Source organism: Eptatretus burgeri, chromosome 4 (assembly GCF_056783735.1).
Source record: "Eptatretus burgeri isolate ZD-2024b chromosome 4, Ebu_testis_v1, whole genome shotgun sequence".
In the NCBI taxonomy this organism is placed as follows: Eukaryota; Metazoa; Chordata; class Myxini; order Myxiniformes; family Myxinidae; genus Eptatretus; species Eptatretus burgeri.
The window spans coordinates 16,585,341-16,603,749 of NC_140964.1; positions in this window are offsets into that span (position 1 = coordinate 16,585,341).

Below are 18,409 nucleotides of genomic sequence, written 5' to 3' on the forward strand. Positions count from 1 at the left end.
TAGTACTTATTCGGGCACTTCCTTGACTGGTGACCTGTTTGCCCACATGCACGACAGACCTCTTTGCGCAGGTCTCGGTGTTGTGGTCGGCCACGGTTATGGCTCGGCCCACGGTAGTGTGCATTATAACTCTTATTTCTCCCACTTGGCCATTCTCCTTGCCCGTTTACCTGGGTCGGCATCAGTTTAGCCTCAATCTCAGCATGACGCTTTTCGATCAATGAACTGCAACAGGTTATATCGGGCATCAGATCCTGCACATCTTTTGATTCCCAGCCGATACACATTCGCCTGACCTCATTCTGCAATTTTGCTGCCAACCCACTGATAAAACCATGAGCGAATGGGAAGCCTTCTTCATCTTTTAATCCAGAGTGACGCTGATACACACTCCGTAACCGTTCCAGGTAATCCAACGGATCTTCGGATGAGCATTGTTTACACGCTTGTATTTTCACCCAATCTGTTTTGAGTAGTGCTACCTCTGTCACCATCTCAATGAGCTTGTTGAGATGTTCTTTGAGCTCATCTCTGGTTCCGGGCGCTTCACTTGGCCATCCCGTAACTTGTTTCAATTGTCGGAGTCACCCCTCGGGCACAATCAATTTAAACAAAATATTCAGGTCCACATAAGTTGGCTGATGGCATTCCACAATCACACGCAACTCTCGTTGAAACTTTTGCGGATCCTCTCGTACCTTCGGAATCTCATTAGCAATGGCCTTTAACTCAGAACCCCATGGGCGATATATTACTTGCACGCCTCCGGCCCCCGGGTAATCTCGCAATGGGAACGTACCTAATGGTGCCTCCTCATCTTCTTCCTTCGCAGCCTCCAACGTGGCCTTTCTAAATCGGGTCTGCACTCTGACCCTGTCACCAAGAGGAGCCCTCTCTTGTCATTGTGTCGCAGCAGGTTTCCTCTCCACACTCTCTGTAATCTCCTCTTTTGGTACTGCTCCTGTGGATCCTCTTTGATGCTCTTCCTGCCCTGTACCATCATCTCCCTCTGCACACGCTGCACCTGGTTCTTCTTCCTCAAGCAGCGGTGCCATTGGAGCTATGTCTGGAATAGGGTCGGGCCACCTATCAGACTCCTCTCCATCATCCTCGAACTTGACAGGGGCAGCTCGCTGTTTTCTTTTTGATTTATTTTCAAGTCTCACGGGCATCAGCATGGTCACCTGGTCCAGTTGGCCCTTCAGGTTTAACAGCCGCGCCTTTTCGACCCTGTCCCGACACTCCTCCATCCAGTCCATGTACGCTCCCCAATGTACGTGCCTCGAGGCCTTTCTGTCTTTTACCTTTTCCTCCAGAACTTTTCCTCAGGTGATTCAAACAATCCCGATCAAAAGTACCGTTCTCAGGAAAAGGTAATTTACTGTTCATAGTCCAAATGCACCAATTTGCAACGTCTCTCACAGAATCAGGTCCGTATTTATCAAACATATATCTCACGCATGTCCCTCTGCGTGACCTCGGGCAGGGTGCTTCGGTATACCCAATCTCTTCACTCTTTCCACCAGCATTTCCCATCCTGCAAATCGTTACCACGTCACAAATACCATGAAATATGCACTTCAATATAGCGATAATACAACAAATGCTGGCCAGCACTGTGATAAAGCAACTATATAGTACTGTTAGTTCGAACCATATAACCTTACACACAATCACACAGCGAGCTGGGCCTCGAACCCCTCTCTTTGCGGAGGTGGGACTACAACCCCCCTCCCTTTTGGCCAGAGGGGATTGGCCTTTCTCCCCTCTGCGAGCTGTACCGAGTACAGCACAGTGAGCCGAGTACCGAACTCGCTCAAGGTACGGCGGAGACTCAAACTCCCCGTGAAGAGATCCCTGATCTCTGTTCAGCCCCAAAGGCTTTAGCGGTCTCAAACCTTAGGATCCACTCAGGCCTATCAATAAAAATTCTCTGACATGTACTTTCCTTTCTCGATGTATGTTACCCGCTAAGAACAGGCCCGCCATCAGGGATGGGGGCGAACGCTCTCCGCTTACCTTCTCGTTTGCGATGTTCAAGTGTTCGCCGTTCCTCCGGACCATAGACTGCCTCCAGGGATTTAGTACATCCTAGTCATGGCACCAATTTGTTGTGGAATTTGTTGTCTTAACTGACTATTACTCGGAAAGTAAATACTATTACTCAATTTGCAACACACAAATAATCCACTGTCCACAAGGAAAAGTACATTTGATCAAAGAACATTTATTGCGCGGTACCATGGAGTCCAAAACACTGAGATGTAAACATCCACAATGATATGCACTAAACGAAGCTTACATTTCCTGATATATATATATATATATATATATATATATATATATATATATATATATATATATATATATATGCTTTGGTAGGAGTGGAGGGGTTTGGGAGAACAAAGAGAGAGAGAGAGAGAGAGAGAGAGAGAGAGAGAGAGAGAGAGAGAGAGAGAGAGAGAGAGAGAGAGAGAGAGAGAGAGAGAGAGAGAGAGAGAGAGAGAGAGAGAGAGAGAGAGAATGATGACCTTCAGCTGGCCTTGGTGAGATTGGTTTCACACAAAAAGGCATTTTACTGGTCAAACAAAATACTAAAAGCAGACAGGGAAGGGGAGTGGAGGAGGGTGGGAGATATAACATTAGGTTATAGTTCCGACTAAGAATGTGATTATATACTTTTTTGAACACAAAGAAATGAATATGAGGAATTGAGTATATAAAAAGGCAGTGAGTACATGGCTAAAAACCAGTTAGTACAGTAAAAGAAAAGGCAACTTGTTTAAAAAGGAATCTTCCCCATTACAATCTACACTACACGACCAGAACAGCAGTTTCGGCTTTTGTGTGATTCTTTTGGAGATTTACCCTGACTAACCACCTCGACTGGACAATGGTGTGCTCGCTACTAACTGAGCTTTCCTTATGCTTACTTCAAAGGGGGACACATACTGTACGACTAGTCATTAAACTCACACAAGGCAAATTTACACATTTGTGATATTTGAGTAAGATGGGGGTAAGATTGCCTTGGTGGGAAAAGTTGAGAAAGATGCTCCACCCTTTACTCTACCTTGAAAAAATATATATATACCATGTGGTTTACTCTTTTAATACATTGAACCTTTTTCATTTAGAATTGCTAAATATATCTTCAGCCAGAGAGACTTCTGGCTGCAACATTCAGGATACTAAACATGAAACCAGGACTGAGGAAGTTATACAGATGGGTGAGGTTTGGGGGGAGAGGGGTGAATATTAACCCCCTGCTTTGCAAGTGTCATCTTGCCCCACCATGCTTTCTGTCGTACAAAAGTGGACTCGAGGAAGCTGGACATGCAGAATCTTTTGGGTGTTAAACACACATTCTCACAACTACAACCAATGCCACTCTCCCTGAGAATGTAACGTGTTCGAGGAAGCTGAGATTTAACAACCAGCATTTATGTACAGCTTGAATGAATCCTAAGAAACATTGGGTTATCACACTACAGGCAATTATGAACAGGTTAGCCTCTGTGACAAATTTCACTGCCAGGTTGCAAAACAAGCGTATCGTTGGAATTTATTGCATGCATAAAATTGCCCACGGAGCATTTTAATCAAAGCAGCGTAGTGAAGAAATCTGTAATATAGCAAGCATGTCTCCTTCTTATGAAACAGGCGTTTGTTATTACAACAATGAGGCTGAGAGTACCAAATGCGCAGGATTACCTGGCTGTGTAGCTTCCAGCTTCACATCATACTGGGACATCTGCACAATCACACAACAAGATGTAATTATTCCAGCGTTTGCAATAATGCCATTTCATGAGTTCATTTTTTCTATACCTCTTGTGGGATTCTCTTTTGTAATAGCTTGGATTATATATTTATTTATTTATTTTGCCAAAAGCGTTCAGATGGCGATCAAAAAGGTTCTTAGAACAGGACATTGTGATTCATACATCGGCTTCACATTTAGGGATCTTGTATGGCTTTGTTGATTTCGTGTTTCTCACTCTGGAGATATGTGAGCTTTGGACTGACAGGATAGCGTAGAGGAATGCACAGTCACCTCAAAGCTGTCTCGCCTGGGTTTGAATCCTGACCCAGCTATCAACTGTCATCCCAGTGTTTCACAGGCAGGTGATTCATCCATGTGTGTGCCGTCCCTCGGATGGACGTTAATCTGGTTGTCCTGTCTATCAGTATTAGTTGATGGATGATAAAGATCCTGCGGTGTCCTTCGTGAAGAATAGGCGAGCTATCGCCGAGCACCCTGAACAAATTACAAATTCCTGCCCTAACTATTGCTCGAAGGGGGATGGCAAACCACCCTGCATGACTCCAGGCCAAAGAACTGATTCTACATAACCAACACTCTGTATCGCACAATATGATACATCAGTCAGTCAGTCATGTGAGCAACACCACCTTTTCGTATTCCATTTTGGTCAATTGAAAATTCCCCTGAGGGCATTCAAGAGGCAGCTACACAAAGTGTATTGGCATTACTTGTCAACCAGATGAAGAAAAGTCAGCATATTAACCTCTCTGAGGGTGATCAGCGAGCCAGGTGGATTGTAAGTTAACAATCCAATAGCATCACTGCAATTTTCCTGGAAATATGTTATCACCAGAACATTCATGGGGATTCATGAAAATCCTTCATATTATTGCCTTCAGCAGGATGTGATCCTGCGACTTTTGAGATCCCAGTCGAATATCCTTCCTACAAGGCCAGAGTGCCATACTTACCCAATACACAACTTTTGAAATGACTTAATCAGCCCTGAATGCTTGGTGTGCATGCGCAGAAACCCATAGCAATGAGGTTCATCAGAACAATCGGATGTATATCATGTGTGCCAGTTAAGGATTGTCGAATGAAACGGGGAACAAAACTTTTAAAGAAGCCGAAAATACTTGGAAACGTACCTGTGTGTAAGGGGTGTGCTACTGCACAATGAAAGATTTTGAGAACTTCCTGATCAACACACCTAAAAATCTGATATCTTGCATCCTGTACTGCAAATACTCATGACAATGTGGGCCTGTGCAATGCCCTAAGGTTCATAGATGGCCACGTTCTAAAAAAAAAACGGCCAATCTTCCACCATCTAGATCTGGATTACGCAGCCATTCAAAACCCATGGGTTGGAAACTTTGCATGTTTTTCCAGGACACAAAAAGAAACAAAAAAAAGAGCAATCAGAGATTGCAGACCCTCGCCTGGAGTTGTTTTGTGTGGTATATTTTACGTAGCATTTGTGTACTGGTGTGTTATGTAATTAACAAGAGACATAATTAGAACTGCCACTTTATAATTGCTGGCAGTGATGATCGGGTACCAAGACGTCCTGTTTTGATGCAACCCCATTTTGATTGGACACCTGACCCTGACCCATGACGTTTTTTTTTATTATTATTCAATTGAATTTAGAATTGGATTAAAATAAATTCAATTCTAATCAAATGGAAGACCAAATAGGTGCAGTCCTGCATTGAAGTCATCAGAAGGAACCCAAACAAGCAAAAAGCAAAGATGAGGTCATCAGGAGGAACCTGGATAGGATTCACATTTCAGCTGCTACTCCTCTACCCTCAAACCAATCCAGGCACATCCAAGTGAGCCTTATTCAAAAAAAAAAATTAAAAATACAAAATCAACAAAAAAAAAAGAACCCACATCAAAAAATTTAATAATTCTGGCTGCCATACCATGTGTCCAATCAAGTTGAAATTTAAAACAAGTATTCCCCATCACTGAAAGATCATAATTTTGAAGTTCAATGTTGATTGATTAAACAGTTCCAGAGAAGACATTATTTAATATTTTTCTTAAATACAATGTGGCTGCCAAATCATGTAACCTATCAATTATTCCTTAATAAACTTGTACACCCATTGCTTGGAGAATATTTGTGTGAAGTTTTCCCTCAATATGTCCAGCCATTCTGGAGAAAAATATTTTTGTGGGTTTTAGGGTAAATCCATCATAGCTACCAAACCATGCAACCTATGAAGTCATATGTGTGAACCTTTGTTCCTCATGGATAGGCGGTCATCCATGTAAAGTTTCACCTTGATCAGCTCAGCCACTTCAGAGAAGAAAATTTTTGAAGGTTTTTTTTGAAAACAATATGGCTGCCGAATTACATGACCGATGAAATCAACAAAAATATTTTTGTGGACCATTTTATCCCAGGATGACCCTCAAATTTTCATACTAATCTGATGTAGCATTCTGCATATACAATTATGACGTCATAACGAAGGCACCTATGACATCATAAAAATCACACTTATTCCACATGAGAAGTACTTGCCATCTGCGAAATTAAAAAAATTTCCTTGGTGCAGTTTTAGGGATACAGAGGTCCAAAGTTTTTCAGTTTTCCGAACACAACTGCCACACCACGTGACCTATGACGTCATAATTATCATTAAAACATTTTACATGAGTCGTCGCTCCTTTGGTGAAAATTTTGTCTCAATCTGACAAGCAGTTGTGGAGAAAAACACTAAAGTTCTGTGCGGACAAACAAACAAATGAAATTTCTTGTTGAACAAGGAATTGCCGGAATAACTTTGTCATATCTCCATGATCTCTGGAAAAAAACAAAAAACCTGGAAATCAATTTGGTTCTTATAAGTTGATAGTGCTACTGTTTTATGAGTTGTAGCACTTAGTTTGGTCATGATCATAACTTGGAAGTCAATCGAATTTGAAATGGCGTTTTTTATCGCAATTTGAAAGTTTTGACTCGACCCCCCCTGACATTCGAGCCCCAACCGCGAAGAAGGGTGTTGGTGTGACACCCCAATGAGACATATGGTTGGATGCAGAATTGGAAGATGCACATTTTGGATATGGTTTGAAGTCAATACGTCCATTTTAGTGGACATTATTGCGAAAATAAGAATTTCGGTTTTTCGGTGACCTTGACCATGACCTTTGACCTAGATTCATCAAAAACGACACGTGTCTAAGTTGGACCATAGCCGACGCCTGTACCCAGTTTGGTCGTGATCGCTGAAACGGTGTGGCTGCTACAGGGTAAACAAACACACAAACAAACAGACAGACACACAGAATGACACACACAACCGACCAACATAATTGCCGAAATCCGAAGGATTCCGGAAATTAACAAACAATCAGACAGACAAACAAACGGACCCAAATGCAATACCCTCTCCTTCGGTGAGGCTAAAAATTTGGAATGCTGGCACGATGAATATGAATGACAAAATTATATCGGCAGCAAAATATTTTGAGCAAATATGTCTGCATGTTGCGGGTTGCAGCTGAAGGATGCTACCACTCAAACTGTCTGAAAAAGTTTCTGAGAGATACTGAAAGAGCAAAGGTTGAGAATAAAACTATGGATTTAGCAATGGTATGGATTAGGCAAGAATTACAACAATGTACACATAAAAGTCATGTTTTGGAACTGGCACCGGTTTGGGAACGTTGTGAAGAACTAGCCAAGGAATGGGTATTCACATCCACCCCATCCTTTCTTAGTCGCTTATCCACATTTAGAAAACGATTGTCCTGAGTTCCTGAAAATGTTTTTGACTTTATTGTATTGCGTGACTAAAGGCGAACACTCTTTTGTTCCAATTAAATTCAGCCATGCTCCTTTATCGAAGCTGGTGAGTCGTGACGAATAATTTGATGATGAGAAAAATCTCCGGTTTCTGGAGATTTTGATTGCCTAAAAAAAAAAAGCCAGTTTCTGTCCATGCTCAATGTCGCATTAAAACTCCGTGGAGATATACTCTCTCAACCGCAATTCAAAGGAGTTGATGTTAACGAATAAGCGGCAATAGATTGTGTTCCATCGAGTTTATATGTGTTTCTCCGTCTGCTACGAGGTGGCCAGTCACTCCTTGAAGAGGACTTTGATGAACAGAAATCCCACAATTTTCCATCTATTCTAAACCTTTTTTTCAGCATCACTACCCATGTGCTGTTTGATACAATCTGACTGACTGACCTACATTTATTACTTTAAAGTCAAAATTGAGCTGAGTAAACAAGGTACTCATGTTTCACACACCCAAGCACAACAGAAAAGGTTGTTTACCTGCCTTTCCACCTTGGAGTCATATTTTGCAAAACTGCACAAGTTTACTACTCAAACCTAGTTTTGACCTTTGACCTTGAATTTTTTTGACCGTTATACAGTATATGCAATGGATAATTAGAAAATCATCAAAATAATGAATAATGTTTCTACATATGCAAAAATAGGCAGTCATTCTTAAAGGTGCTTGTTTTCTTGCGAGTATTGTAAGGAAGAGTGGACACTTTACAATATTCAGGAAACAGTCACGAGGGAGATATTTGCATTTTTCTTCAAAATTTCAATTTATTTTAGATCTCCCTTGCACCGGTACTCTTTTAAAAATTAATACTGAGTTTCAAACTTCACACATTAAGATAGTAAATAATAAAAAAGGCATTTTTGAGTGGAAATAAAATTTGGATGACCTTTGACCTACTGACCTAGTTTTCTGACCTATAAAGTTAAAATTGAGCTTGGTAAACAAAAGATTCATTTTTCAGCACCAAAAGCAGTTCAGAAAGAGTTGTTTACTAGATTTTCTTCGAAAATGCTTCTTACATTCACATTTCCTGAAAATGACCCCAATCGAAATACCATCCAGGGGTGCCATGGAAGATTTTAGGTGTGGAGACTGGAGGGAATTTATTTTTTCCAATACGAGTGCACAAATAAATGCTTCTTCTTCCAATGAAAACACTAAACTGAATTTATTGTTTGAAACAGAATTTAGTTTTTGTTTAATGGAAAAAGGAAGTTTTTTGAAACAGAAAATCAATGGCTTGACAAACACATCTTCCATTGCACACACATATGCACACAAGTCGCCCCCTACCCCACCCACACCTCAAAAAAAAATGATGTGAAAATTAATGCAGACCTACCTACCCCATTCAGTGTTACCGGAAACCCAGGAGTTTTGGGGGGCCTTAACAAGACGAAATAATCTCTCGGTGAACTGATTAACATGGTTTTGCGCATTGATGGATTAAAAAAACATAGGATACAATGCAGCATCCGCTGAATACATCAAAGAGTGTGCATTTGATATTAATGTCTATGATAAACGCACCTCCACTTATTTTGCTCAATCTGGAAACCGTGAATTGAAAGAAGTTATTATAAATTGAATTGTGCAATAACCCGGAACAAACTTTTCTGCCTCCTGACCTTCAGATGTGATTCCTACTACCTCAACAATATGGGATTTCAAAATGACGTCATTCGCACAAGAATGCTCGGAGCTCATGTGTGTGACCCCTCAGCAGCAATGTTGATCAGAGCATGTATACAGTGCCTGTAGAAAGTCTACAGCCCATTTCAAAATTTTCACCTTTTGTTACCTTATAGCCTGGAATGAAGTTGCATTAAATCAGACTATTTCCACCTTTATTTACACATCGCAACCTACAACTTCCAAGTGAAAAACAAATTCTACAAATTTATGAAAATTAACGAAAAATACAAAACAAGAATATCTTGGTTGAATAAGTGTCCACTCCCCTGAGTTAATACTTGGTGGAAGCACCTTTGACAGTAATTACAGCTGTGAGTCTGTTGGGATAGGTCTCTCCCAACTTTGCACACCTTGATTGGGAAATATTTACCCATTCTTCTGTACAAAACTGTTCAAGCTCAGTCAAGTTGTGTGGGGAGCATTGATGGACAGCAATCTTCAAGTCATGCCACAGATTTTCAATGGGATTTAGGTTGGAGCTCTCACTGGGCCACACAATGACATTTATCTTTTTGTTCCTTAGCCACTCCAGTGTAGCCTTGGCTGTGTGCTTTGGGTTGTTGTCATACTGAAAGTTGAACTTCTGTCCCAATTCAGCTGTCTTGCAGATGACAGCAGGTTTTCCTCTCGGATCATTCTGTATTTTGCTCCATCCATTTTCCCTTCTATCCAGACAAGTGCCCCAGTCCCTGCTGATGAGAAACATCCCCATAACATGATGCTGCCACCACCATGCTTCCCAGTAGGGATGGTGTTCTTTGGGTGATGTGCTGTGTTGGGTTTGCGCCAAAAGTAATGTTTTGCATTAAGGCCAAAAAGTTCCATGTTGGTTAGGTTAGACAACAAAACTTTTTGCTGCATGGCTTCAGAATCTCTAGTGGTTCTTTGCATACCTCAAACAGGACTCAAGGTGGGATTTCTTGTGTAATGGCTTCTTTCTTGCCACCCCACCTTACAGGCCAGATTTGTGGAGTGCTTGGGATATTGTTGTCACATGCACACAGTGACCATTCTTTGCCATAAAGGCATGTAGCTCTTTGAAAGTTGCCATTGGCCTCTTGATGGCCTCACTGATCAGTCTACTCCTTGCTTGGTCATCCAGTTTGGAGGGACGACCTGATCTAGGCAGGGTCTTGGTGGCATCATACGCCTTACACTTCTTAATGATTGTGTTGACTGTGCTCCAAGGGATATATTCAAGGCCTTTGAAATATTTTTATTTCCATCCCCTGATCTGTGCCTTTCTACAACTTCATCCGAGAGGTCTTTTGAAAGCTACTTAGCCTCATGGTTGAGTCTTTGCTGTGAAATGCACTACCCAACAGAGAAACCCGACAGGAACAGCTGATTTTATTCTGAAATAATCAGAATCACTACACTTTAAGACAGGTGGAGGCCAATTAACTTGGTGTGTGATTTTAAAGGTGATTGGTTGCACCTGAGCTAATTTAAAATTGCTATTATATAAAAGGGGGTGGACACTTATCCAACCAAGATATTCCTGTTTTGTATTTTCAATTAATTTTCTGAAATTTGCGAACGATGTTTTTCACTTGGAACTTGTTCGTTATAATGTGTCGATAAAGGTGGGAAAAGTCTGATTAAATGCAATTTAATTCCAGGATTTAAGGCAACAAAAGGTGAAAAATTTGAAAGGGGGTGTAGACTTTCCAAAGGCACTGTATATCGTAAGTGCAGCCTGTTGTTGGCTTAGTGGTTAGGGTGGCTGGCTTAGGACCTCGGGGACCTGAGTTCGAGTCCCGTTGGCTGCTGAATTAACACCAGGTGGGGTTGACTCAGCCCGTCATCCTTCCGAGGTCGGGGAAATGAGTACCAGTGTACCGATAGAGGGGCACGGCATCAGCGGCACAGCTACGCTTCCCACAAATGATAGCTACCCGACAGCCAAGCTGCCATACACAAGAACAGACCATACATGTGAGATAAGGATTGTTACCGAAATGGCTCACAAAGCTTCGAACGAGTGGCCAAAAATACTTGAAAAGGATCTGAGAAGTTGGAGTACATTTTGAACGCTGATAGCTTGCAAATATTCGTCATGCAATATCAGGATGACGTGGACCAGTGGATGGGTGTGCTCTGGCCACCCCCGCTTCACAACGGAATGGCTACCAACTCTGACGAAGAACATCTTCGCGATGTGAAAATACACAAAGCTTGTCACCTTGGGAAATAGGTAAAGTTTAATCAACTTTTCTTGTGCTTCTTATCTTTACCTCCAGCACTGAAGGTGAAGGAGGTTATGTTTTCATCCCTTTCTGTTTGTTTGTCTGTCTGTTTGTTTGTGTGCAGGACATCTCAAAAAGTTGTGGACGGATCCGGATGAAATTTCGTGGAAAGGTTCGGTGTGGGACAAGGATGAACTGGTTAGGTTTTGGTGAAGACCCAGATCCGGATCCGACTCCGATAATTTGTTAAGTGATTTTTCGCCATTGAGAGTTAGGGCTAAAAATGATACAGAACATGATATCTCAAAAATGAATTGGGCCAGATATGTTCTCGTGGATCAGGCATTACAGGGTGGTGGTACGCGCTCGACCAAGTGCCCTTGTAGTAATTTACTGTTACTTAAAAAAAAAAAATGTTGATGTGAACCTCAAAGTACCTTCATAGATCTGATCCAGATATACTGTACTCTGTCACAGAGCATTGGTTCTGCTGTAGCAGTTTTTCAGCAAGGGTCATGCTGGACGGTGTGCCATCCCTCTCCCAGCAGTAGTTAAGGCAGGGATTTATTCATGGCACCTACAATAGCTCAGCTACCTTTCACCGAGGATACAGTGGGATCTTTGACGTCCACCAACGAATCCTGACAGACAGGATTCCTGTTTAACGTCCATGCGAAGGACGGCACACACACACACACACATCGATGAATCACCCTGCATGTGAAACACCAGGACGACAGTTTATAGCTGCCTCAGGATTCAAACCCAGGCTAGACAGCTTATAGGTGACTGTGCACACCTCAAAGCTATCTTTTCAGCCCATACCTTCATAGACGTAGGCCGATAAAGAAATATTGCGACAAGCCGGTAGGCGGCGATGGGTCGCCGAGCATGGAAACTATAAGATATAGAGCAAAATGGATGTCATAGAGCGGATAGGGAATCACGTTAAGATTATGCATATCAAATCTCATCCAGTTCCATCGACTGATAACTACTCGGTACCCATTTGAATGAAAAGTACCGAAAATGCGGTTTGAAATCGGAAATCTCCAAAGTTCGAGGGGGTGCTGTGGGTGAACAAAGATCTAAATCGAAAATCTGGCTCGATTGTTTGTGCACAATGTATTCCAGACGATTAGTGTGAATTTTCATGACCATCCGACCATAACTCTAGGAGGAGTAGGATTTGGCGCGAAGGCACCTCCAGCTCTCGCATATTATCGATTTTTGCACTAATTGACCTTTGACCCCTGACCTAAGCGAAATCGGTCAATATATCCTGAGGCACAGTTGTAGTACTCATTGAGTACCATGAACCTGCAAAGTTTCATTCGTATCGATGCACTCACCTGGTCGCTAGGGGGCTTTCAATTTTCGCCAATTTTTGCGCTTACCCTAATTGTAGGGGGCGCTGCGGGTAAAGTATTCCATATATCACAAAAACCGGAATATATTTGATAGAGCATCACCTGTAGATCATTCGTGCCAAATTTCAAAACCCTACGTGGGATAATGGCTTCCGGAATTGATTTCGCGTGAACGGTACTGATTTTGAAGGTTTTTCGGTTGTTGCTAGGGGACCAAAGCATCCCTAGCAACCATCACAATTTCCAAAGCACGAGGTCATAAGATGTACCTACCACCCAAGTTTGGTCAAAATCGGCCCACGTTTACTACCAATTATGCTGATGACAAACGAACAAACATCCAAACAAACAGACAGAATTACTGACAATAAGGGTCACCTATTTCGGCGACCCAATAACAAACGAGAACACGATTTTAATCATAAAGATGCACTTCAAATCCAACCGGCTGGTTGCACACACACAGCGATTACGGATCGGTGCTTTCATCGCCTCCAAACGAAAGGATAAACGGTTGGATATTATGCTAAATTTGTGCTGCTAAGTGAGCTTCAAGAGACCACGCAGATTTGTGGCTTAAATGTTTATATTTATATTTATTTATTTATTCATCTCGTTGTGCACCCAGTGATTCATGGCGGGGCATTACATCCCGACTATTGGAAATTATTTTTGCAGTCAAATCTGCTGGTCCGGGGGAAACAATCGTCGGGCTGAAATTTATATCGGTTGTAAAGGATCAGTGCGAGGGAAAAACGCGCAGACATTCCTGATGGTGACCTTTGATGGAAAATTACTGTTGCTGCATAAGTGAAAGTAAATTTTTTTATTTTATTTTTGTCGAACACCAACACCTTCGTGATAAATGTCACGCATTCAATCAAAAGCGGAGAAAATGAATGATATTAAGCTTTTATTGGCCGAATCAATCATTGTTTGCCCCGTGATAAATCATTTTTGCTGTCGTTGTCCATTAATATTTATGCGGCAGTTTGCTGGTCTGTCGTGGACTTTCCGTGTGCTCGGTAAATCAAATTGTCTTTTAATCGACCCTTGAAGGTATATTTTTTTGCGTGTTAACTTTTTATGGCTGGAGAAAAGAAAAGTTACTTTCAAGTTTACTTGGAGGTGACGTGTAAAAATGTTCATTATGACGCGGACGTGTTCTATTGCGTCACGCGCAGCACGAGATCACCATCAAACTGGACACAGCAGCGCCTTCCTCTCCGCACTGTTACAGGGCCCCCCTCTATATGGCTAATTGCTTCCTGTTTCTGGACCATTAACATTAATTAAGACGTAATGGATTTATAATTATGAATCACTAATTTCACGTTTAGATCATTTGTGCGGGAGGCCCTGTCCTGTGCGGTACGCGTGCGATCAAGATCATGGAGGAATAAAAGATGTGGGTGCACTAATCTCATGTTGTGATGGTATGGAGGAAGCTTCCATTTGTAGTTATGGATTGATTCGTGCTGCAAATCACCAATGCAATCAATGTGATCATTACCTGGGATGATAATATGCACAGTGGTTGGGGTAATGCTCTTTCAGCTTGTATTTTCCAAAGTTTTCTGAGACTTCTGTTGGGAGATTGATCTCCATCGGTCAACTGTGGATAACTATCCTTACATACAGCAGAGGCAGTATCCAATATTGCAATGGTCATGTGGATGGGAAAAACTTTGGAAACGCATTTCTATATAAGAATAATTTTTTTAAAAAAAAACATTGTGATGAAATAGAACCCATGCATTTTTATCCCAAAGACTGCAAAGTATTGTTTTACACAAAGCTAGGTTAAGGTTTGTCAAAGCAAGACACATTCACCCTGGCCAGAAGGCCAAAATGTATGGTCCTCACAAGGATCTCACACCTGGTTTTAAGTACAAAGAGCATGACCAAAGTGCATAGTCCATACAGGTAACCCCTGTTTTTTCCTTAAGGCTTTGCAGCACGACTAAAAATGGTCAACTATATACCTTTTGTAAGAGTCCTCAAAGCTGGAGCACACAATGAATGCAAAAGGGATGAAACCAGCCAATACCTCTTCTGAGCAATAATGGAAAGAGCTGAAGGTTTAAATAAAAGTATGAACAGAAAAAGGAAGTTGGGAAACAAGTTATTCGGGTGATATACGCCCTCCTTACGGAATCACTGCGTTTCTTAATCCTTACGGAGTCACTGCAACAAGTCATGTAACGGAGCTGTCAATAAATATGTACATATCATTTTTAGTAATGAATACAATACTTCCTGACTCAATGAATACAAATATATATTTAAAAATTTTTTTAAAACCTTGGCGTTTCTCTGATTATTGTATCTCATTCTGAGAAATTTTTGAACACTTCTCATCGATCTAAACTAATAAATGTCATTGTGCGTGGGTAGGTCTCCTCCATAGCTCCAACACCATGAAACCTATCAGCCTGAAACGTTGCATGCATATGAAGAAAATTCCAAGGAAGTGCGTGAATGAAAATTGGGTGTTTGTTTTTAATTAAAACACCCCTTTTGATGATAATTAACAGCCTTATTTAATGAAGTCCTTTATCATGGACCCCTTCCTTACTTTATCATGGCATCCTCAGATGCCATTTTTTTTGGCTTGCTCAACAATTCCTCGACTTAGAACAGGCTGCAACAATTTCTTAATAAGAGTTTTTTTTCCACTTTCCTCAATCATATTATCGAATGCCTGATCATCATACCGACAAATCGCTGGGTACATTGCAATATTTATAAACGCCCAGAGACGCCAACGTTTGTTGCTTTATTTCATTTCTACACATGCCATAACCTCTTGAATCTCTTAAATTAAGCCAAATTACAATGAATAGGCTCCAGAATTGAACTTAGCAGCAGTTTTGATGACTGACAAAAAAAAGTGTTCATTTGTCCAATTCGGACATATTTGATATTTCAGGCGTCTCCAGGAAGTGTTTAATACGACGGATCAGTGATCACTAATTGCTTGCCAAGCTAGCCATTCCTCATCAACTGTTTCGTTGGAGTGCTTTGCTCAAGTGCTTAAGCCACTTGGTAAGCACTCCACAATCTTCTCACTATCACTGAATACTGTATATCGATCGAGTTGAACAAAGTTCAAGGGCAACTCGCCTGCGTTGGCCCTGCATTGTTCTGCGGTGTATCAGGCAGTGCTTAGCTCTGAAAATGTACAGTTTAATTTTACAACACATTTCCCATTTTTGTACGATCCACTTTCATTATACAAACCATCACTTTGGCAAGATAAATGCAGAGAAAAAAATGAAATGTTTGGTGTTTGAAAGTTCCTTCAACTGTTTTGTTGGAGTGCTTGGTTAAGCCACTTGGCACACGCTCTTCTAGCTTCGATGGCGATACCGCAGTTCGATACCAAAGTTGGGAAGGCAAAATAAATTAGATGACTACAATGAGTAAAAATGTTTTCAGTTGTTACAAAGTAATGAAACATCACAGCAGGATAGCCGAGAGGTACACACACTCGCTCTAAGCTGTCAAACCTTGGTTGGAATCCCAACCCAGCTATACACAACTGGTCAAAAGTTTTAGAACATCCCCATTTTTCCAGTTTTTACTGAAATTTAAGCAGTTTAATGTTTCACTGTACTCTGAAATTAAAGCATAGAACAAATAAACAATTGCAGATAAAAAATAATTAATGGAATCGTTGTGTTCAACAAAATTTTATCTGAATTTTTGACTCATCAAAGTAGCCACCTTTTGCAGATATAGCAGCCGAACATACTCCTGGCATTCTTTCTCCAATGGAAATCAAATATTGTTTGGAAAGTTATTTCCAACACTGTTGCAGAAGTTCCCACAAATGTGTTGCACTTGTAGGTTGCTTTGCTTTCACCCTTCTGTCCAGTTCATCCCAAACCAGCTCAATGGGGTTTAAGTCTGGAGACTCTGCTGGTCATTCCATGATTTGAAGCCTACCATCTTGTTGTTTTCTTCTAAGGTAGTTCTGACATATCTTGGAGGTATGTTTTGGGTTGTTATCTTGCTGTAGAATGAACCCCTGACCAACTAGGCATAGACCAGAGGGTATTGCATGGTGCTGCAAAATGCTGTGGTCGCCCTTTTGGTTCAGGGTGCCAGTCACTCTGTGCAAGTCGCAGACTCTGGATCCAGAAAAAGAGCCCCAGATCATCATGCCTCCTCCTCCATGTTTGGCAGTTGGTGTCACACACTGAGGAACCATCCTTTCGCCTACTCGACGGCATACAAAAACCCTGCGTGATGAACCGAAGATTTCAAATTTTGATTCATCGGTCCATGAGACCTTCTTCCAGTTTTCAGTAGTCCACCGACGGTGCTTCATGGCCCAGGCAAGCCTCTTTTTCTTGTTTTACCATCTTAGCAATGGCTTTCTTACTGCCACTCGACCTGTCAAACCTGCAGCTCGAAGTCTTCTCTTCACAGTTGAAACTGAGACTTCCTGACTTCGACCAGTGTTAAGCTGTGCTTGAAGCTGCTGTCCTGTGAGCTGCCTGTCAGGCAAGCTGTTGACTCTCAGAAGCTTGTCTTCTGATTGTGTTGTGGCTTTTGGTCTGCCAGTCTTCTTCCTGTCGGAGTTTCCCCCAGTTTCCAAGTTCTTTTTGATGGTGGAGAATACTGTACTCACTGACACCTTGGCTTCTTTGAATTTTCTTTCAAGGAAAGACCTACACTTTTAAGGGTTATAATGGTCTGCCTGTCTTCCTTTGTTCATTGTCTTTTTTCTCACCAATTATGAGAGCCATATACTACTTCCTGCAGTGCAATATTGTCCAAATAATGTTTCAGAGGGTGTAGCAACACAGTCTGTTCCAACACTGCTTTTATGCAGAGGGGTTATAACTAATCAACAAATGTTGGGACACCTGGAGGAATTGTTTGCATCAACTTTCAAGGCTTAATCTACTTCCATTGCTGCAGAACAGCTGCAGTTGCTAACCCATTACTTGTTCTCTTAAAAGGGCCTTTTTTAACAACTCTGAAATTTACATTATTTTTCAGTTTTTGGTCACCTAAACTTCTTTTTTTTAACCTCTGGCAGTTTACCGCTTAGCTTTGTACCATTTCAGGTTATTCACTGGACTTGAACTGCTTCAATTTCAGTAAAAACTGGAAAAATGGGGGTGTTCTAAAACTTTTGACCGGGAGTGCAAACTATCATCCTGGTGTTTCACAGGCAGGGCAGTTTATCAATGTGTGTGCCATCTCTTGGATGGACGTTAAACTGGGTGTCACATCTGGCGGAATTCCCCCCACACACACACATACACACACACACACACACACACACACACACACACACACACACACACACACACACACACACACACACACACACACACACACACACTCTTTCCTCCACACTCTCCCTCTCTCCAACCTCTCTCTCTCTCTGCCCCCTCCCTTCTCTCTCACCCCCCTCCCTTCTCTCTCACCCTCCCCTCTCTCTCCCCCCCCATCTCTCCACCCCCTTTTCTCTCTCACCCTCCCCTCTCTCTCTCGCTCCCTCTCTCTCTCTCCCACCCGCTCTCTCTCTCTCTCTCT